The sequence below is a fragment of the Dromaius novaehollandiae genome, chromosome 7 (assembly GCF_036370855.1).
Source record: "Dromaius novaehollandiae isolate bDroNov1 chromosome 7, bDroNov1.hap1, whole genome shotgun sequence".
Taxonomy (NCBI): Eukaryota; Metazoa; Chordata; class Aves; order Casuariiformes; family Dromaiidae; genus Dromaius; species Dromaius novaehollandiae.
In genome coordinates this window covers 37,817,326-37,839,402 of record NC_088104.1, presented here as the reverse complement: position 1 = coordinate 37,839,402, position 22,077 = coordinate 37,817,326, and the positions used below count along the sequence as shown (strand labels likewise).

The 22,077-nt window shown below is 45.2% G+C and overlaps 1 protein-coding gene across 3 annotated transcripts in view; it reads left to right on the top strand.

The window, feature by feature from the left end:
* Positions 1-5,344: 5,344 nt before the first annotated feature.
* CREB1 (cAMP responsive element binding protein 1) overlaps positions 5,345-22,077 on the top strand; it is a 41,450-nt gene continuing 24,717 nt past the window's right edge. Inside the window, exon 1 of one of the 3 annotated variants that reach the window (XM_064515225.1) lies at positions 5,345-5,775. The gene's annotated coding sequence lies outside the window, so the exon portion shown is untranslated. The remainder of the gene's footprint in view (positions 5,776-22,077) is intronic. The other 2 variants (XM_064515223.1, XM_064515222.1) reach the window with 2 other exon arrangements.

Below are 22,077 nucleotides of genomic sequence, written 5' to 3'. Positions count from 1 at the left end.
GCTTTCCTGAACACCATGTGACAAAGGTGGAAATGTATAGCAGATTTCCCAAAGTAACTGCAGAACTACTAGTACTTTGGCCCTCCACGCTGGCAATGTCCCAAGGGCTAAACCGGCCAGCCGGAATTTTAAATTTCCTCCTCTCATTTTTCAGGTACAAAGAGAATAACTTTTCTGCTGAACAAATTTTAATTCACTGCATTGTTGCTCCCTGTATCTGCGGTTAACTCTACAAACACTAACGAAAACTACTATTTCCATACTTTGAAAACCGAAACACAGCCTTGCTCATACGTTTCTTCAAGCAAAACTGTGTTTATATCTGTCTCAAAGCTGTCTGGACAACGGATCTGTGGGAGTTCAGATCTTTCAGAGACTCGGAATATCGAGTAAGTATGGCCTTTTCTTGCGCAGTTTTGTGATAAATCTCATGGGGGGAGGGAGTATCAATGTGTAGGTTGTTACAGGAATAGAAAGCCAGGAGGAGAAAAAAGTAGGGACATGGTTATTCAGGGCTTTAAAAGTGAGAAGAAATTCAGCCTAATGAGGAAGACAAAAGAAAAGTGAAGAGAGAGAAACTATAGTGGCAAGAAACCACTGTCTTTCAAGAGGCGTTTCTGATGAACAAAAGGAAAAACCCTGGATTTTCCCCTCGTCTGCACGGAAACTGTTCGGCGCGCGGGCTAAGGCGGCCTGCGTGCAGGGTGCCCAGGAGCCTGCTCCAGGAGCTCCACGTAACCGCCTGCGCTCAGAAGACACCGCACGCTGCCAGAGCTTCACAACGCCCTTGGAAAATCCCCTCTGCTTCTGTATGGGTGATATCTGAAAATGCAGAAAAGGGCCGTGATTTAGCAGAGAATGTAATCAAAAGCAGTTGGGGCTCAGCAAGGGATTGCTACACAGCTGCTGGGAATCGAAATGCGTTGTGTCAATGAGAGAGCATCCGTGTGATACACACAGGCACGCGTAACTCCTCCGGCTCCAGCAGACCGGTGCAGCCGCGCGACTCCGTATTTCACACAGCTGGGGTTAAGCAAAGTGACCAATTTCCTTGGACTAATTGAGCATGCAATCTGCCTGCTTGTAAAGCCTGTATTTGGCCGGGAAGATTTATTACTTTTAGCATTGATGAATGTCCAAGAGCAGCAAGGGCAGGCCTGAGCTGCAGTTCATTAACTTTCAGTGGGGAGATGTTGAAGAACCGTTTCTATTTTTGGTTACTTTGTTCTCACTTAACTGTGAATTTAGACCTCTGTCTGTAACGAAGTGCTCAGGGAGGCCATGGATCCTATTCTCCATGGCAGGTACTAAACCTGTAGGGTTTTGTCCTTATTCTGATAAGTAAGCAGTTTTACCTGGTCCTGAGGGGATGTAAAATGATAGAAGACTATTTTGCATGGGAGTCTGAAGCTAAGCCTCCACCCATCTCAGAAGCAGAGACCAAAATGGAGGACTGAAATGTCTTCACCACTGGGTTTCAGAATGGCATGTCTTTATTACCTTCATTTTCTGCTCAGAAAGTCATCACCTGGGACTTCAGTGCTTTGTCTGTGCTACTGAATGGCCATGTCCATCACCAGGATACGGCGGCATGCCTCACCTTCCCCTACGTCTGCTTTAAAATCAGTTGTTCTGTTTGTGTAGGGTGGAAAGTGCAAAGCAATACTTGTTGTATCAAAATGCACACTCTAGCACACTCTACTAACCATCTAACTTGCATGTATCTCTGTGTTTCCACAATAAATATTATCTTCTGTGCTACCACTGTCGGCACAGAGAGCCAAACAACTGCTCCAGAGTGCAACTTCTGCATTGCAGTGCTGCAACACCTTACAGCCTTACACACCTTTCCTGAGCTATCATCACCCATTAGCCCCTGCAAACCTTAGGCCATGGGCAATCAACCTGCAATGCTGTATGCAAGGAGCCCACTGCCCAGGAAAACCAGCCTGAAAGCTGCAAAGCTAATGAATTTGCCCCTAAGGCTTAATTGCAAGAAGAGTAATTAATCTTGCTGGGCTTCACTCATCATCAAGCAAACTTTTGCTGATGAAGAGGAAAACTGCTGAGCATCCCAGTTCCCTCCCCAAGTCAGTCTCTCTCTATAGGACACTGTTGGTAACTGGCACATCATTACCATCCCATTTTATACAAATTCTCCAAGAGAAAACCATGAAAGGGATGGATAGATGATAGTGAGGGAAGGGTTTTTTGCAGCTCAAACTTTCACTCCCAGTCCCGATGAAGTTCCAGTTTTGCTTAGTGTCCCAGTTTTGCTCAGATCTGATGAGAGGCAAGAAAACCAGAAAACATGCAAGGGGAAGGGAAACGTGCAAAACAGCTGCCAGAAGATTTCACAGCAGTTGTGTATGAGATGTTCACCCAGTTGTGCCGCTGAACCCGTATGCGTCAGGGCTGAATCCAGCCCCACTCCATGCATCATCTGTGCCTCTGCCATGGGGCACGAGGTGAAGACAGCATAGAAAAAATAGTTGGGAATAATCTCAGCTCACCTTGGGCATCTCACCTATCTGAGACATCCGTATCAGTTTGAGATAAATTGCACTCTTGAGTGGTCTGCCATAAGGGGAGCCCAGGCTGGGTGGTGGGGAAGTAGACATCCCTGCAAGATGCCCTTTGCAAACTTGTCAGCGAGCAGAAAGGCTTTGAGAGAACGACTGAAAAGGAGTCAGCCCAGGAGCAAAGAGTGAGAGCAGGGCTGGGAAGGACCAGCAGGACGCCAGAATATTAGCAATGCCTTAAATGGAGAGCAGGATCAAAACTGTGCCGAGAACTGCTTGACGACCTAACAGCAGCCCCCACCAGTTTCCAGGACCCTGGCGTAGCGTAACCCCACCAGCTGCGCTCTCATCGCTGAGGTTGCTGATGAGAGCCGTTCACTGAGATCAGGTTAGTGCATTTTAGTTGCCTTTCAAGGACTGGAGTTGGTTCTCTCCAAGGGCTTATCGCTGTGATTCTTCAGGCTTCCCGCAAGAAGGCGAGTCATACGCTGCCGGGAAATGTGCGTGCGTGGAGAACGTATACAGTTTGGGTCATTCGAGGAGCCAAAGAAACTGATGCAACACAGAAACATTAACACAGAATTGGAAAGAAAGAGAGGGAATGGGGGGGGGGAAAGGATAAATTAATGCATGAATCAACCGAGAGACACTCACACAGCTAAATTTGTTCTGTTCATTATAAATATTTTCCTACATAAAGTACTTTATTCCCCTTAAGAGGAGCACAAAGGCCAGTCCTCGATGCTCTGATCTCAGAACCACTCCTTGACGTACAATAGTTTTGGAAGTGATTTTAGCTGTACGCTGCTGACAGGATCAGCTATTAATCAAAGGAACAGCACAAGTCCAAAATAACGATGGAGAGAAATAGCCACGCTGAGCGTAGTAGCCTCAGCTATGCAAGGCTGCAAAGTTGGAGCTTCTGTCCGCAGACAGCTCAGATAGAAAAAGTGCAATAAAAGTGCAAAATGAAATGTGACCCAATCATACTGTGTTGTCAATAAAACAATGTTTTATGAGTTTAACTTGAGCTGCTTGTTTTAAAAATGTCAAACATGGTTTATTTCAGTTTATTTTCGAATAACTGTAACCAACAAAGCCAAAAGCAAAGCAAGCCTCTAATTGCTGTCTGCATCATCTCTTGCAGTTTTTGACGGAGTTAGATGAAACTCACTCTAAATAAAACCAGTTCAACCTTCTTGAGGAAAACAAGACTCGGCAGGAACAGAACTAGATTCAAGCGGGTGCCGCTGTCTTTCGACGTGGGGTGACTAGCGGGCTCTGCAGTGCCCACCGGGGCTGTGTATTGCCACGCAGGGGCGTTTTGCAGTAGGGGCAGGCAGCCCTGGAGGGACACGCCAACCGGGTGGTTTCAATGAACCCGATCTGGAGCTTCAAATCTGGTTATGCAGTGCCATCTTGAGGTCTCACAGATCAAAATGCGCTTTCTTCAAAACTATGTGTAGCTTTCAATCGGTCGTAGCTGCTCCAGATCTGCCGGTCTGCCCTCGGAGATGTCCCCAGCGCACGGGCACGTGGAGCCGCTCTCCCGCGCCACGTCGCTCACGCATACATCTCCACCTTGGTGATATTGTCTCTCCAGGAGAGGTGACACAGTGCAGATCTGGTGTTGGCAGGCGGGGACCCCCGCGAGGCTGGGAAGGGGGTGCTGTGAAAGTCACCGTGTACGGCTCTGTCACCTGGCCGCGCAGACGGGGCTCATAACTTCCCGTGCTCGGCTGTGTGGAGCCCGGGGGCTTCGCTGGAGCGTTTGCCCCACGGCTGCGTCAGCGCTGCCCCACGCCTGCCAGCTGCAGCGGCACTGCCTGGCTGCGGGGCCGCCCTGGCTGGCCACAGCGCCCGAGCAAGCCACGGGACAGGCGTGAAAATGAGTCGGAAGAGCCAAGGAGCTGCCTGAAAGAAGTGTGCAAGCATTTTGCCACGTTGAGCGGGGATGGGAAGGCCGGGCCAGGCAGAGGCCAGGCTGCCATGAAGTGCTGAGGAGAGGCGAGAGGAGCCCATGCTCCGCCAGGGCAGCAAGGAGGCCTCGGGGTCTGGGATGGCAGCACATCCGCCATGTTGTGCTTGTGGACGCCACGTCCGCCATGTTGCGTGGACACCACATTCACCGTGTCGTGCTTGTGGACGCCACGTCCACTGTGTTGTGTGGACACCATGTCCGCCATGTCGTGCTTGTGGAAACCACGTCCACTGTGTTGTATGGACACCACGTCCACCACGTCGTGCTTGTGGACGCCATGTCCGCCATGTCATGCTTGTGGAGACCACGTCTCCCATGTCGTGCTTGTGGAGACGTCCGCCATGTTGTGCCTGCAGGCACTACGTCCGCCATGTCATGCTTGTGGAGACCACGTCCGCCATGTTGTGCTTGTGGAGACGATGGAGGGGCAGTTGGAAGACTTTGGAGGTAAGCCTCGGGGGCCCGCTGGGGCTGAGGAGGGAGGTTTGGGACAGCACCACAGCGGGAGGCTCCCGGTGAGGTGAGGAGGTGAGGAGCGCCCCTCCTAACCCGCGGGGACGTGTGGGCAGACTGGCCCCACCGGAGCGGCGGGGCCGGGGCGTGCTTGGGGAAGTGAGGGCCGCGGCGCGGCTCCGCGCGGGAGCCCCTTGGCCGGGCGGGCGGCGCGGCCTGGCTCCCCGCGCTTCGGCGCCTCCGCCGCGCCCGCGACGGCTCGGCGCTTTCCGTCAGCGCTCGGCGCGCTCGCGGCGCTTCCGGTGCCTTCGGCCGCGCTCGCGCGGGGAGGGGGGAGGAGGGGGGAGAAGGGGGGGAGGAGGGGGGAGGAGGGGGGGAGGGGCGCCCCCCCCGCGGCGGCCCCGCTCGGTGCTTTCCGCGCGGGTTGCCCCGGGCGGAAGCGCCGTTCGCGCCTTCCGCGGCCGCTCGGCTCTTTCCGCCTCCCCTCCGGGGCGCTTCGTTCGTTTCCGCGGCCGCTCGGCTCTTTCCGCGCGGGCCGGCGGCGCGCTCGGCCGTTCCCGCCGCCCGCCGCGCGCTCGGCGGTTTCCGTGAGCGCTCGGCGGTTTCCGTGCGGGGCCGCGGCGCTCTCGGCGCTTGCTCCCTGGCTGGCGCTCCTCAGTCGGCCGCTGCCTGCCTGTCGCCGGGCTGGGAGCGCCTGTGTGTGTGTGAGTGACGCGGCGGAGGTGTAGTTTGACGCGGTGTGTTACGTGGGGGAGAGAATAAAACTGCGGCGAGATCCTAGGCGCGAACGAAAGCAGTGACGGAGCAGCCTGGTAACCGGTAAGAGGAGGAAGGCGCCCAGCAAACAGGGGCGGGGGGGAGGGAAGGAAATGGAGCCCGGCGGGGACCAGGGGGAGCAGCCGGGCGGCAGGACGCGGGGGCCCGGCCTTGCACCGCCAGCGGGAGGGGCGCCCGCTTTAAAGATGGAGCCGAGCCCTGCAACATCCCCGCCGCCGCCGCGCCGCGAACAAAGGATAATGGCGGATGGGAGCCGGCCCCGGCGGCGGCCGCCACGGCCGGGCGGCGGCGACTCTGGCGGCAGCCAGCGGCGGCGCTCAGCGCGGCGGGGAAGGGGGGATCGCGCCCCCCGGCCCCGCGGAGGCGGAGGAGGAGGAGGCGGAGGAGGAGGAAGACGACGAGGGGGGAGAGGCGGCGGCGGCGGCTGCACACCCTCCCTCTCCCCCCTCCGCGCGGGGTGGCGGCCGCGGCCCCCTCCGCGCACCTCCTCGCGGGTGTCCCTGCCTTGTTCTTCAATTATTGTTGTGTTTTCCCCACCGCCGCCCCCGCCTGCCGCCCTCTCGCCGCCGCTGCCCAGGGCAGGGCGAGCGCGGCCTCCCGGCCGGCGGGGCCTCCTCGGCGGCTCGGGGACGGGCGCCGCCGCGGGCCGCCAGCCCTCGCCGCGGCCGCGGGGGCGCCTCGGCCGCCGGCCCGCGCCCGCTGCCGCCGCTTTGCCCGAGAGTTTCACTTCCCGGCGACCCGAGCGTGCTGTAAGAATAAATAAACTCTCGCAATTAAAACAACAACAACAACAACAACATAACACACGGGGTGTCCTAGGCTCTGTAACATGCTCTTAGGCTCTGTAACAAGAAGTTTTTAATAAAAACCGTGCACTGAAGTTTGGGCCGGCATTTGATTTTTGGTGGTTTACTCGCACTGGAAGCATGGGGCAATGTCGTACGCAGACGGCTGTAAAACCGGCGAGCTCGCCCGGTCACCCAACACCGCGTGCCGTTAAAATATTGGAGGGAAGATCCTTGAGGCTAACGCACAGGTCACATAACAAAGATACGGCTCCTTTTTGCAGCGTGTTTATTTCCTGTTAGTATTTTTAACTGAGGGTGAACTTGAGCCTGGCCATGGCTGGTAAGCCTCAGTTTGGGGCTTGTTCTTGCCAGTTTTCTGCAGACTCCTCAGTGCTGCACAAATGAGCAGGATTTGACCTCTGTCAATGCTTTAATAGCAAATGTCAGCTAGAGTGTCTTTATCACGTTCCACCAGTCTTGCCTTTCGCTGCTGATGCTGTGGGGCTTTTTTTCCCCACTTTGCTGTCTAGAATAGAGGACATTATTTTGACTTTATTTACTCCTGTGTACAGTAATAAGTAAAAATGCTCTAGCAACCTTTTTTAAAAGCATATTTTTAACCAAAGATTTTTTATACCTGTCAAAAGTGTATACAGGGATTAAAAAAAAAAAGGTGATGTGACTTTTTCTTCCAAAATCTTTTTTTTTTTTTTTTTAACCCTCCCCCTTAAATATTGAAATGCATCCATGTAATCTCCTGCTTCTGGAATAACACTTATCATGAAAATTGTTTCTTTTTGGGGTTGGAAACAAGTTTCCTAGTTCTTAAATAAAAGACCAGAAACTTATTTGAAAATATCAGATATCTCTTTTCACTTCCATTATGCCCACCAAGCATTGTCTTTTGAAATACTGGAACTCTGAGATTCTGCTTGCTCCTTTTCCCTGTGTCATCAAACATAGGTTTTTACTCTAAAACATGAAGTCCCTGAAATACGTTCTTTTTTTCAAGATAGGTATGTGTGATTTGTATAAGTGTCTAGATAGGCTTGTCCTTTCTCGCATGTGAATTTGTTCTCTGTCATTTCCACCACTTCTGTTGAAATGAAAGCCAAGGTGTTCTACAGCACTTCACTCTGAAAAATGTCAACGTGAGAAGAGGGTTGCTAAAGTTGCAGTTGATTAATAGACATCTTTGGACTTCAGTGAGCAATGTAGCCATTGATAGTGATTAAACAGAACATAGTGCTTGGTGTATTTCATTCATTTTTGGTTTGATAGACTATTCACTTCATTTTAAATACAAAAATGTGACAGTAAACTTTTGCATGTCGTTATTTTGTAGCTTTAGAAACATGACATTTTATTTATTCCCAAATTGTTCTGTTTCATGATAGAGTGCAGGACACTCAAATCAACGTTTTCTAACCCTGTTCCCTGCATTTCCCTATAAGCTTTGTATCCTCACTGATCAGAAAGAAAAGGGAGCAGGAAGGTAATAACCTATTTGTCAAGCATCAATTATGGGTGACCTAAAATAAAATATTATTTGGATGTAGGAAAGTAGAGTATAATAATTCTTCATATTTTTTTAAATTTCACTGATGGAACTTCCAGGAATATTTGACGTTTAGATTAGGTTTAGATTAGATTACTCAGCCTTGTATCTGAGTCTGCAATAAATGGTCTGCATCTGGTCTAAACGCCCATCGTTTTCCCATATTTTGGGGAAAGGGAAGTATAAGGGTGCCTGCCTACTACTCTAGGAGGAGGAAAGGTCTGAAATGGGAGAGGGGTCTGTTGGATCCCCAAAATTTAGAAACAGCTAATTTAGACTGTCAAGTCGTCAGTCTGTCTGCTTCCTGGAAACTTGCACCAGCGTAGCTATTGCTGGTACTGGTATCAAATATAAATTATTCTGTAGTAGCTCATCTTAATCTGGAAAGTAGCTGTTCTGCTGCAGTAAGAAGTAAACAGCCTCTTCTTGCATAGCTGCAGCTACAGCTCTCTAGGTGCAAATTTTGATAGTAGGTAAGGCCCCGACTAGGAATTTCTGTTGACACCGATGTGAAGCAAAGGGGATATTCACACTTCACCTCTATTTTAGGATCTCTATGAGCAAGTGGAGATCAGTTACTCATGCCACACTTCTCAAGACTTTTTTGCAGTGGGAAGGCCTAGCTAGCTTTCTGCCTGTAATTTAAAGTTATTTTCATGAAAAATGACAGTAATCCTCATCAACAAAAACAACCCTCCGGGGTTTGGTTTGGGCTCTCTGGTGCCCTGCCTGCATACAGTTGAAGTTCCATGACGATTCAGTGATTTTTCTTCTCTAAATCAAAAATTATGTTGCCTCATCTGCAGTCTGTGTCGTCATGTTTCATGGTGATTATGAAAATCTGAGCTCTCTCTGTGGGTAATGATTTTCTTTCTACTTCTCCCAGCTGTTAAATTGTTCATAGCTACTTTATTCTTAAGCTTTTAGACCACTTGATTGTACCACAGTTAAAAAAGTGAGAACAAGCACTGCACCTTAAATTGTTGCACGTTACAAAACAGTCTTATGGGCTGCGGAGAGGATGAAGACGTGCTTGGGTCTAGTAGCTCTTTCAGGAATGCTAGGTAAAGCAGCAGTTGGAAGCAGACAAGGATTTTCACATTTCATGCTGCTGCTGTTTTTTCTGGCAGTGCTGGATTTAGAGTATCCTGTGAGGAGTGGAGGGAAAAGAAAACAGCAGATGGTGGAAGAGCCTCTTAAGGGGAGAGAGTGAAGAATTTGGAGGAAACTTGTATGTGTCTGCACATGTGTCTGCACGCGCACACACACACACTTATGTATATAATTACATGTGTTTAAAACAGCATTAGATGCTGGTTAGGTACTCTCAGTGATTTTGAGCAAACTGCACAGGTACAGTGTTTCTTTCACACCTTAAAATAATAAACACATCTACTTTTCTCACAAGAGTATCGTGAGATTTGATGTTTGTCATAAATCTGAGACCATCAGGTGGAAGATGTACAAATAGTTCCAAAGATGTGAGTTCTGCCAGTTGCTGTTCTGGACCTCATTACTTGTCAGTTTGGTCTCTGAGATTGGCCAGCACTAGCTACTGCAGACAAAGCTGCAGGAAGCCCTGTAATGAACTAATTTAAAGCTATCTCCATGCAGGAAATTGAAACATAAATGCCTATCTCTGACGTTTTCACACTTCTTCCCTTCCTTCCCTCCCTCCCCCCAAACAAGTGGTTTGTGAAAATCTCTCTCTGATCTGCTCTATGTTGTTCCAGTGGTAGCTTGGTTGGTTGATGAGGTTATCAACAATTTTTAATTACTTTTTCCTATTTAGAACAACTGTAAAGATGGGTCCTGTTTTCCTCTTGTGAAGACAAATTTTCAGATAGCTTTCTAAACTTAGAAAAGAGCAGGTTCTTTCCTTGAGAAAAGGCTGACTTTAAGAATAAAAGCTGCATGGTATGGTAGCCTGAGAAAACCGGGAATTCCTGAAGCTTACGTACTGGCTGACAGATTGAAACTGGTTCCACATACCTTTTTCTGACAGTATTATTGGCCTACACAATCTCCACATCTGGCCATTTGTTCACGTCTTCTCCATGGCACTGGCACAAGCGCTGGGGCTCCTGCCTGTAAACCTGACTGGAGCAATGCAGCGGCGTGAGGGGTGGGCAGCTTGATTATTTTTCACCTGGCTCATTCCCTTCCCAGGCTGCTGCGTGGCTGCACCAGTATTATCAGGGAAAGGGATGGGACTGCAATGAACGGGAAGATAAGAGCAGTTTAAACAGCAGTGCTGCTTAGTGGGAAAATGCAGCCTACCTACATTTTTTAAATTATTCCCGCATTTATAACTATGAGTGGATGGCATGGATCCTGTTGTCGTTCTTTCTGTTGTGGTCCTGGATCATTTATCTAAGTTTAAGTTTTTACATGTGTTAAATGTAAGTAAATGAACATGAGCAACAGCTGTTCCCAAATGTCAATGCCATATACACATACAATTTGCTGCACTACTTGTATACTTGGCTTAAGCACTTTTTATCTTGTATTTTTTTTTATCAGTTGTGTTCACATCTTCAGTCCTGTTGTCGTGTGTTTTGTTGTTCATCAGTGCTAACTTCTAACCTCTCATACGTGTTCTCCGAGCTCCCCTTAGATGCGATCCTCTTAATCATCTCTCCAGCTCCTGTACAACCTCCTGTGACATTTTGGTTCCAATGTTACAGGCATCTTTCTGGTAGATGCTACCGTAAATCTTCTCTCATTCTCTACTGCTATTGAAACATCAATCCAATTTTCTGGCACACTATCCCTTGCATCTCTTCTAGGACTGAATGTTGAATCTTTTCCCATCTAGTTTATCTTTTAAACCCTGTGGAACAAAAGAAGGAAAACATTTCCTTGCCCTTTTCTGCTGACTCTTCCTCTGGCTCTGTTTAGCTGCTCGTGCCTCTAACTCTCCTGGTACATGTCCACTCCTCCAAGTGATAGGGAATACAGGCAGTTTGTAAATTTGTGCCTTCATACACTGTTTAGAGCTTTCTCTTGAAAAAAGCTTAAGGTGTTACTATAAAAGTAGGACTCCTGCCCCTCTTTGTGAAACTCATTGGAATTTTTCTCTTTTGTGCTGCTAGGAAAATTCTGGGAGATAACCAAGAGAGGGAAGAAGTGAAAAGGGCAGTATGCACTGTGCACTCCTTCCACAGAGTAATGCCAACAGAAGTCTATTGCTGTGGTTTCAGCTGAGCTGATACAACTGATTGTGGCTCTGGAAAGACAGATACCTTCCTTCTCTCCTGCTCCTGGCTGTGGGGTGTTGGCCCATCCTTTACACTGGCTGTAGTCTTTGTTGTATAATTTAATGAGTCAGTTCAAATCACTAATCCAGGAGAAAACTTTCTTTGTCAGGTTAGTTTTCTTCCGGATGAGTGGGTTGGATCAGTTTGTGATTCAGATCCTTTTAGCACCAACACGGGTGCAGAATCACAGTGAGATGTTAGGAAAAGGAAGGAGGAACGCATCTTTGCCCCTTCTGCAGCAGAGTGCTGTTAGGTCGGTTCACCCATCTCATGGAGCTGCAGCACAGATTTGTTTCTGAGCGAAAGAGTTAGGCTCTGTCCGTGGTGATCAGAGCTGTGTCAGTTTGTCTTTGCTGCAAGCTGTAACACGCTAAGTGTTTCAGTTAAAGCATGAGAGGGGAATTTCCCCTTCTTAAAAGCCTGGTGACATCTGTGCGGTTGATCTAGCTACACCTCATCAAAGGTAGGTTTTAGTCTTATCAAGAAATTGGATCAGAGTAACCACTGAATCCCTCTCTTTATGAGGAGCCCAGTCACATGGGAAGAATTATGTATAACGTCTTTAACCAAGCCTAAATTGAAAGACAGAGTTCCAGAAGGGGTCCGGGTCCAGCATCTTGGTATGAATCCGGTCAGTCCTTCCCAACAGTTGGCACAAGGTGTCCTGAGCTGGTTTTGGTTTTACTGTTATGACAAAGTGATAAATGGTTTGGCCTCTCTTCCTGATTTTAAAATAATAATTGTGGCTCAGACTGTATCAACATGAACGCTGGACCGTAAGGTTATCGTGGGCTGTATAGCTAGCCCACATCCTTCTGGGCTCGGCAGAGGAAGAACTATTGTGACAAAGCAGCTGTTTTGTCAGAGCTGGGGCTGTTCGAAAAACGCAGCTCTCTGCCTGATCCTCAGAAAGCTAATGTTGACTGCGTAAGAAAAATCATCCCATTTTCAGCCTCCCCCTCTTAGGCAGAGTCATCAGTAACATAGTAGTAATCACGTTACAGAATATAGATGTTTGCTTTTTTCAGTCTCTTTTTCCATTCACTATGTCTGATTTGACATGCTTTACTTTCACTGGCAGGCCTGGCTTAAGTAGACTGCCTCAGTTTCTCTGTTCCTGTCCCTGTGCCGTTAGCACTGGTACAGCTGTTTGGGAGGCTGTGAGGTGAAATGGATCAGGGAATTGGTCTACGTTAAAAATAACTTGCATTTTCTGGTCTGTTAATAATCCAAATTGCTTCCTCAGTCCCATTTATTACACAGCCCCACAGACAGTTGCAAGGGTACAAATAAGAAAGAGAATGGGGAGGAAAGCAGAGCCTGAGCTAGCACTGCTGCCACCAGAAATACTTGTAAGGCTGTAGCTGCAGAAAGCAAAATGAAGATTCTCTTTTGTTTATGTGACAAACTAATGCAAGAGACGTTCGGTTCCTTTCTTCGGTGTTTCACCGATGGCTCCCGTTGCCTGTTCAGGGTCATAGTTCTGACCTTCAGAGTTATCTGCCAGTCACATCTCTGTTCCTATCTGTGTTGCCCACAGGTAATTCAGTTCTTGAAATGCAGCTGAAGTATGTAAAAACAAGGTAAACTTTTCTTGGTTATGGAGAATGATACTCATGCAGAGTAGATCTGCCTGGCAAGCATAGGAAAGATTTTTCTCATTTAAGAGGCTTTGCTGCGCTGTTGAGACAAAAATACATGAAAAATAAACCAAAATCCACTCAGGTGATAATAGCCAAAATTATTTTAGTAGAAAATTTGGTCACTGTTTAGTTTTGATTGTTTTGCAGAGAAGGAGCGGGTCACAGATTTAATCTTGGTGCATTAAGTTAGATAAATGTGTCTGCTGTTGCTTCAAGCCTTGTGCTGATTGACCAAGCACTACTGATTTTGTTTTCAGTATAACCGATAAAGCCAGAGCAATTTTAGGATGTAGCGTGTTTAAAATATTTTCAAGTCTGAGCTGTGGCTTAGGCCCCAACCCTTTTGGTTTTAATATTGCAATAAATTTTGTGAATAGGAAGTATTCAGAGGCTGGACAAGGATGAGGTTTGTAAGAAGGTGCTGTTTCTGTTGTGCACACCTGGGATATATGCTACTGTAGCACTCTAACTATAGAAATAATTGAAAAAAAGTTTTCACATGAGAGCACTGAAGCAAAAAAGTAGTTTTTCTTTACTGTATCTTAAAAAAGAAACAAAGCTCTTAAATGATAACAAAAAGTATGTTGCCTCTGCAGATTTTGGCTGCTTTGAATTCATTTCAGACATTTGGTTTTGTATCTGGTAATTATCAGCCTTGTATAAATAGTTCAGTCTATCTTATTTTCAGATGAGCAGTTCTCATGGTAATCCATTAATAAAAGAGTGAAAACATTAATCTCAAACGTCCATTTTGTTGTGTTTTCTTTCTGAACTCTTTAAAAGTTTTTTAAACAAGATTTTCCAATATTTATCAAGTTATATAACTACATGTTCTTACCCTGTGGGTTGAACTGTAGAAATACTATATATGCTCCAAGCATCAAACAGAATGAACAGTGTTTTTTTATATAGTTTATGCCTATAAACCTGCAGCATAAATATATGAAGAAGCTTTTTTGCATGGTTCCTTTAGCCATTAACATTGAGAAGTGGGTTAGAAACATTAAAATGGAGCTGTACCTTCTTGTCAATAGACAAAATCACAGCACAGACAAAAATTGTTACATACAATTCTCTCGTCAAGTTTAATTATACTGTCGATATTGCCTAAAACTTGATGTACTTGCCCTGAATTTCTTAAACGACTTGATAGTTCTCTAAAACTGCAGAGTGGTGTGAGAACAAGTGTAATCTTTATCACTTTGGAATTTCAATATCAGACCCTTTTTAATCTGCAGGATTTTGCTGAGGTGGCCTACAGCACCAAACGCCAGGCTTTTGGTTTTGTTCTGTTTTTACAGGAACAAGACCAGTGGGTGATGAAATTCATGTATCTAATGTAATGTATTAAGGTACTGAATGAACAGTGTTAAATACGGAGGGTTGTCTTCTCTCATAAAAGGAAGGGAAAAGAAACATTTCATTTATTCCAGAATTTCTGGGACCTTCTAGAGGATGACATTTCAAAATATAAATTTGCACTCATATTACATTAGAATATCCTCTTTAATCAGTGTAATCTCTCAGAGCTTTCAGTCTGGTCTTACAGTATGGTATTGTATACATGTGAAGGGTATGATATATTTTCACACTGTAAAATTAATCCAGACTCTAGAAATGCATTACTTTGGATATGAAAGATTTCAGGTAATAATAGACGTGTTTCTATGGATATCTGTTTTTGTAGCATTCCTACATAGGCTTCCATTAAATCACACCTGATACCTAATTTAAAATTACGGTTAAGGAAACACCCATATTGAGGTGATTTTCTCTGTTAGAGCTGCAAGGTTACCATATGTTTTGTTCACAGCCCTTGGGCTTGGGGCATTCAGGTTAACCAGACTGGTGTGAGTCTGTGTAATGCACTGTGTTTTTTTAAGAGGTTATTCTTGGTCTGCTCTGAGCAGCAAAGAAAGCTAGGTGATCTTCTGTAGAATTTTAAAAGTAGCCTTACTTTTTTTTACCTAACCAATTTGCCATGGACCCAGTGATCCAGATTATGTGAATGTCTGTGCTGCATATATATATAGCAAAGTCTGTGCAGGAGACACTGTTGTTAAACATACGTGGTTTGACCCAACTACATCACAGTCCCTCTAATTTACTCCTAGGACGGTAGCTCTGTTGAGCAATCAGTCGTTGCTCCTATAATTGTTTGCTGAGTGCAAGTTTCAGTAGTTTTCCCACCTCAGAGATGACCACTCACTCAGTGCAAATGTGTACTGAGTCTCTCCCTATAGAATTTTACATTACCATGGATTTGGGATTGCAGCAGTTCCTCCAGCTCGTGCCTCTGAACTGGGATGTGTAAAGGTTGCATGGCTCATGGACAAAGATCCTTACAACATGTCAAAATGTTTTCAAATATTTCTTGCAGCAGTTAAGTGGGTCGTGCTCTGCCAGAATGACTGATGGGGCAGTAAAAGGTCGTAAGACACAGAAATACATAAGGAGAAAAGCAGATACCTATTTGAATAACTGTGACGCAGGTCAAGAGGAGATCTCAAGTCCTGACAGGTCTGCACAGTGGAAAAAAGGAATATGCATACCGCCTTCGATGGATCGTAACCTTGCTGCCTTGGCATCATTTTCAGCTCCAAATGCTACCTCCGTTGTTGGTGTGGACACAGTCCTCTTCTCTGACATGGTCTCCCATATTCTCCCCCTCCCTGGGGAGGGAGGAGGTATCTGTTCATTTGCAGAATTGGCTCTTTCCATTCAGTGACTCTGAACTGCCTTAGCTCTTCCTGCCAGAAGAGCTTCAAATGCTTGTATATGCTATGAAAGGCGGTGGCCCAAAACATGCCTCCTCTTGGTGAACAGCACAACAGGATAAATTATACGGCATGTCTAGGTGGCTGGGTGCTACCAGAGCACTATCTGTAAAGTGCTCACAGAGCCAGCCAGGTGCAGCCCACCTCCTTATGCAGGAATCACGAAGCTGCCTTAGCGTGGCACTGAGCCCAAGCTAATAGTCCTTGCTAAAAGGCAGGGTTTCCTAGCTCAGGCGCAGTGCCTCATTAACAGAACAGAGATGTTAGTTTGTTATACCCGTTGCTATCCTCGCATTACTTGGGTTCAGGCTACACTGATACACTGCATGGCTTTTAGACTGGAGTTGGTTCATGTCCAGCCAGCTTGGACCATGGACTGAGCAGACGCAGTCCCCACCCCTCTATATGAACATGCCTGCCATTTGCAGAAGTGAGCACTACTACTAAGCATCTAATAGCATCTTAGAGACTGCCTTTTGAAGTAATAAACAGTTTTCTCACTAGTTTTAGTACAGATGCAATCGTATCTTCCTTTTTTATTAAAAACTGCCATCAGACTAGAGTGTGTTGCAGTTTAGCATTAGATGTTGAAGTGCAAATGTGAGACGTGCCTGGCTTCGTGTCACTACAGTCAGTTGTGTTGAGAGGTCACAGCTTCAAATCTCATGAAGTCTTTACTCCTCACTTTTCCACCTACTGTTATTGGGACAAAGATAAAAGGAGAATTGGGACCAGAAATTAAACCTAGTCAGGAGCAGCTATGCTGAATGGGATTGTCAATTTAGAAACATTTCTAAATAAAACATATTTATGGATTGTGCCTTTAATAATAGTAGTTACCAAATAACTTTTGTTTTTGCATTCATTTTAGTCTGACAGTGTTTGGAGGGAATTTCTGAATATGAAGGCGACAAGACAGTGGAGAGGCATTTGTTTGTTTCTCGGTGGAAATGTCTTAGGAAATACTTTCTCTGATCTCCTCCGCACACCTTCTAGGGGGCTCCTTGGCAAACTGGTGAATTCAGAAAAGATCTATACTGACTATTAGGTAAGGTGGTGTAGTTTAAATAGGGAAGGGGGGGGAGGTTGTATTATCAGTTGAACTGAAATATGTAGGTTTTTCTTTCTTTAAGGGGGGGATCATCTCTATGGTTAGTGCCCGATTCAGATTCTTGAAGGGAATGGTTGTAATTTGGTTAGATTCCTTGATGACTCCATAGTGAGTGAGGTAAAGCAATATAGATTAAATTTGAATTAAATTATATACATATACAAGTACTTGCTGGATACGCTTACATTCATCAAATCTGTGATACAGGAAATAAATTGCAGTTAATTACTGTCAGGTTTTCTTTTATTTTTAGAAAGCTTGAAGGCGGAAAAATGCAGTTGTTAGTACAATGCCAACAGTATAAAATCAAATCAAGAAAATCCAGCAGTGAAGAATGTTCAAGCAACATTCATTTACACATCCTACACGTGGGCATACTGATTCACCTCTTCCTAGGAAATATCAGCTTTACTGTGCTACTGGTAATAAAAAAATGAAATGTAGAAGTGATTTCTGACGTGAGTGCTCTACTCTGTAGCTCTGAGATCAGGTTTTACGTTTTCTGCCCTTGTTTTAAAATGTGACACTGCTTTCCCTTTCGTCAAAGGGAGATTGATCATGCAGACAACTGTAAACCAAATAATTTGTTCCATTACTTTAGTCATTTAGATATCTAAATCGGTTAAGTGTGAGAAATTTTCAGTGATATTGGAAATGTAGCCATAACTGCCCTAGAAGTTTGGCTGGGAACATATATTTCTCCCCGCAAGTCTCCATCATGAGCCGGAAAAGTTTGTTAGGCATAATCAAGGTTCTTGATTGCATTTCTTCTGTGAACTGTGTACAAATAGACGTGAAAATCATTTGTTATTGTCCCTTGCTCTGTCTGTTACAGTGTATGTTCAGTCAACCAAGCATTTTCAGACACTTTTCTGAGCGTCATGTTGATGTAGTCAGAAGTGGGACTACGGGTATTCTATTAAGCTGATAGTTTAATTCCACTTTGTATAAGGTCACTTTGAAGTGAGATTTATTTTTTCTTAGAAGTTCAATACCAGATATTTTAATTTCAGTGACAAGGTTTTTTCAATTTTTTTTTTTTGTTCTCCAGTTTGCCTGGCTGGTTGTCACGTTTGAATGCACGTAATCTGAGGAATCATCTCCTTTTTGTGGCATTTTGGTTGTTGAGGCAATTCTTCTACTTATGCTTCAAGCTGATAGCTGTGGCAATGAAGGAAGCTATTTTCCCAGCCCCTGCACTTCCCAGCCCTGAGGCTGGCATAAACATTGAGTGGCTCTGTGGTGAACTGGTTCAGGGAGCTAATGTGGTGGAAAGTAGTTTTAGTAGGAATCGACCAACTAAGCTGCATTGACAGTATGGAACGCAGTCTGTTGCCACCCAAAGAGAGAGCAGGGCAGGAAGAAATGGGGCAATGGCAGTGCCAGCTTAGGGGGACAGTGAAACTCTGGTATAAATTGCAGTTCCTGTGCCAACCCACCGTAGTCATTAGGGACAGAGGGAGATAATTAATTATGGGCCTATCTTGTCCTGTAGAGCGTTTATTACTGGTTATTTGGAGTTCTGTGTGTTAGCTGTAAATAAAATTACTTGTCTCTGAACATTTTCAATCTGGCAGTCATTGAATGGAATTCATAAAGCTGCTGTTCGGTAACTGCTGAAAGGACTGCCCCGCTGCAAGGTAACAGAGGAAATGTTTACAGATTTCATGTGAATGTCCTTAGCAATTACATTGAAAAGGTGAAAACAAGTAATAGCATACAAGAATAGTGTTTGATGACCTTTCCAGTGCTTTTATGATGGATCTGTGGCTTTGTAAAGCCACACATAGTAAACACAGAGTTGAATTCCTGGAACTTTAGACTGTGGAGCTGTGTTTGCTTTCTGAGCAGTTGTACTGATACGCCTGCTGTGAATAAATCAGAATACAGAACTTGGTAAGCACTGCTTGAGAAGCACGTCTCCTCCGCACTTCGCCATAGCTTTCCGAAACTCTGAACAGCCAGTGAAACCAGGAATGGAGTACGCACAGCATTCATCTAGTTACATGGCATTGATGTTAAACTGCCAAAAACGAAAAACTACCATCATATTTATTTTCCTATTTGAACATCCTTGAACTGATCTCATGCCAGAGGTTACCAAATACATTAGCATGAATAGAACGCAGAAGGGGCAAAATGAAGTCCACGCAGATTCAGAGCAAGAAGCTGTAAAAAAACAAATGTAAAAGGAAAGTGCTTTATGAAATAATGTAATCTTTTTAATACATTTAGCTTTCTCTATTTGTAGCTACCACTGTTTAAAGATTTTTTTTCAGGGAAGGAAGGAGTTATTCAAGGGATCTTCCTTTTTATTGGAGAACTTTGGTAGACTGATTTACAGAATAGGCCTTTCCCACTTCTTTCTTGAAAAGGACTTCCTTGCGAGCCTTTAACGAGATTTTATCCAATGTGGAACAGCTGGATTGGACTGCTGGGGACTTTTAAATATTCGGAGATGTTCAGCCCTTCTTCCTCAGAGTTCTGCGCTTTAAAGTCAGATGAAAAAGCAGACTAGTTTTCTGATAATGCAGTCAGAAGAGACATTTCTAATGTAGAAACTAGTCATATATATTTTTTTTAAACACATACACCTCTTAGGCTCTAAGTGCATTATGGAAAAAGAGAAAATACAGTTCTAGCTTAATCCACAGAAATTCAGCAGAAATGAGTATTAAAGCAGTTAGTGCTCTTACTCTGTAAATAGGTAAACATGGTACTTCCACTGGAAGAAGCTATTTGACCTCCTTCAACTCCCTCTCTGCCTTGGCACTTAGTTGCCGTAAGCGTTTGAGTGGCTACATATTGAGCTGGATCAGGAAACGAGTGTGGCAATGAAGATGGCTTCTGTAGGTGATGCCAGGGTGAATGGGTGACTAGCTTACATGGCGCACGGAGGGCTTGAAAGGGGTCTAGGGTTTGTCGGGTCTCTGATCTGTACTGCTTTTGGAGGTTCTTATGTTGCTCTTCAAAGTCTGAGCGTGTACTTCTAATAGAATAAAATCAGAAGTCTTCATCCAGTGTGGAGGAGAAAGAGACCTTGAAGAGTTGCAGAGGGTGTAACGTAGTAAAGCTGTGCTTTTTAGGGAACAGTCTGTGACAATAACAGAGGTGTAAACTGAACCATATTGCCTCAAAGGGTGGTTACATTTGATGGCCAATAATGATCCATATACAAGTTAACAGTCAATTGTTGCCATGACAGGATTAAAGAAGAGCAAGGCTTGCAGGGAGAGGTATTGCATTTTGTTAGGCCAACTGATACAGTTGAAGAATGCAGAAAGCTTTGGGGCATTCCAGACCTCCTCCAGGTATGAAAGTGGATGGGTGGTTACGTCATCTGCCGCAACAGCCACGGCAATGTGTTTTGGTTCTTGGATTCAGCAGTGCTTGGGAAAAGACCTCCACCTTTTTTCTTTAGTCTGATCCCAGGAGACAAAAATCCAACTTTGTCTGCAGAGCAGGAAAGCTCTGTGTTTATGTGAGCTAAAGTCTCTGGGAAGAGGAGGTAGAGAGAAACCAAGGAGTGGAGTGTAATGTTCAGGAGGGATGCTGGCGTTTATAGAGATATTTGAGATGAGAAATACTAAAAGAAGCAACGCCCAGGGAGACCAAAGAAGTATGGATAGGTGGGTACTAAGGAGTGAAGATGGTGATAGGAAGGGTGTGGGAAGACAAAGAGTTGCATCTTCCTGGTTCAGTGAGCAGTTGGGAGGAGAAGTAACTCTACTCGTGCTCTGAATACGCTTGCTTTAATGTAAATTACAGGGGTTACCATATCTGTAGTGACCATGCAGTATGTGAAGTATCAGTTTTTCATCGTTTTTTAAAATAGAAGTTTATACACTTTTATACTTTTAACAATTTTAAATTTGCCCCTTTTGAACTTCACTATTCTTATGTTGAGAAAGCGAAGGTTTCCAGTTTGCTTTCCTTGTTACTAACTTAAGTATATTTTTAATGTTTGAAGCACTTCTTTCTGAGGTAAATGACACCATTCTCTCCTGTCTCTATACAAAAGGTTTTCATTACCTCAGGTGCTCTCTTTCTCTGAACACCCGAATTTCACAGAATCCATTTTTTAAATGGGGTCCCTACCTCTACACTGTATCCAGCTGATGATGTAGGGTCCTCTATACAAATATCATAATTTTTAAACATTGTTCTCTATCTTACTACTCTTGCATTCTAACATTTTAGCTTTTCCTGTCACAGGTGCATGTTAAGTTGAATTCAGTGAACTATCTTGCAGTAGTGCCCAGCCCCCTTTCCCAAATTCATGCAATTAATGATACGGTTCTGTTTAGCTTTTCTTAGAGTGTGTGTGGTTAAGAATTTTCCATGCATTGTGCAGCTGTTCTTGTTTATTAGCATCAGTCTTCTGCTGTCATGTTGTAAATTCATCTAGTGCAAGTAGTTAGCTTCCTCTCAATTTCTTTTCCAGTCCTGATTTGGCTAAAACAAAGTATTTGGTGTCAGCTGAATATTTTGTTGTTTGGCTGCTTACCTCTGCAGTTTCGAGTAACTTACATTAGTAAGCATATTAAGTAATGCTAATTCTTTTGAACTGTTAAGGAAAACTGTGGATTAGATAAAAGTGATGAGTTAAACTGCCTCTAACTAACTAATCTTGTCAGCCTTTATACCTGTATTTGGTGTTCATACCTGGGATATTTTAGGCAAGCAGATTCTTGTGTGTGTCAACTCTTGTTGTTAATAGCTAACTAGTTTCTCAGTTATTTTTATGAAGAATGCTTGGTTCAAAATAACCTATAGCAACTGTTAACTTTTTCTCGAAGTGGGAACGTGTATCCTCTTTTAACAACTTGGTAAATAGCGTAGAAGCAGGCAGACGTGAGCAGGTGTCCAGCAAGGAGGAAAGCGTGCTCCCTCCGCCCCCATAGCCCTCACGGCCCCCAAACTCACATTCCCACCAGGAAGCCCTGACGTCCCCGGCCCCAGGCAAGAACTCCGAAGTGGTGACTGCTGGGGAAACCAGTGCAGGGAGCCAGGACGGGGCAGGAGGAGGGAGTGGATGCAAGTCTGAGCGCTGACACAAACACAAGACTGCCTTGGGTGTCCCGCCAGCAAAGCTTGTCTGGCCTCGGGGCGACACGAGGGCTTTGAAGGGGTCTAAGGATTGGCACTTGTGCAAATAACACAAGACTAAGCACCTGTCCCAGAAGACCTGTAAGTCACACTGGAAA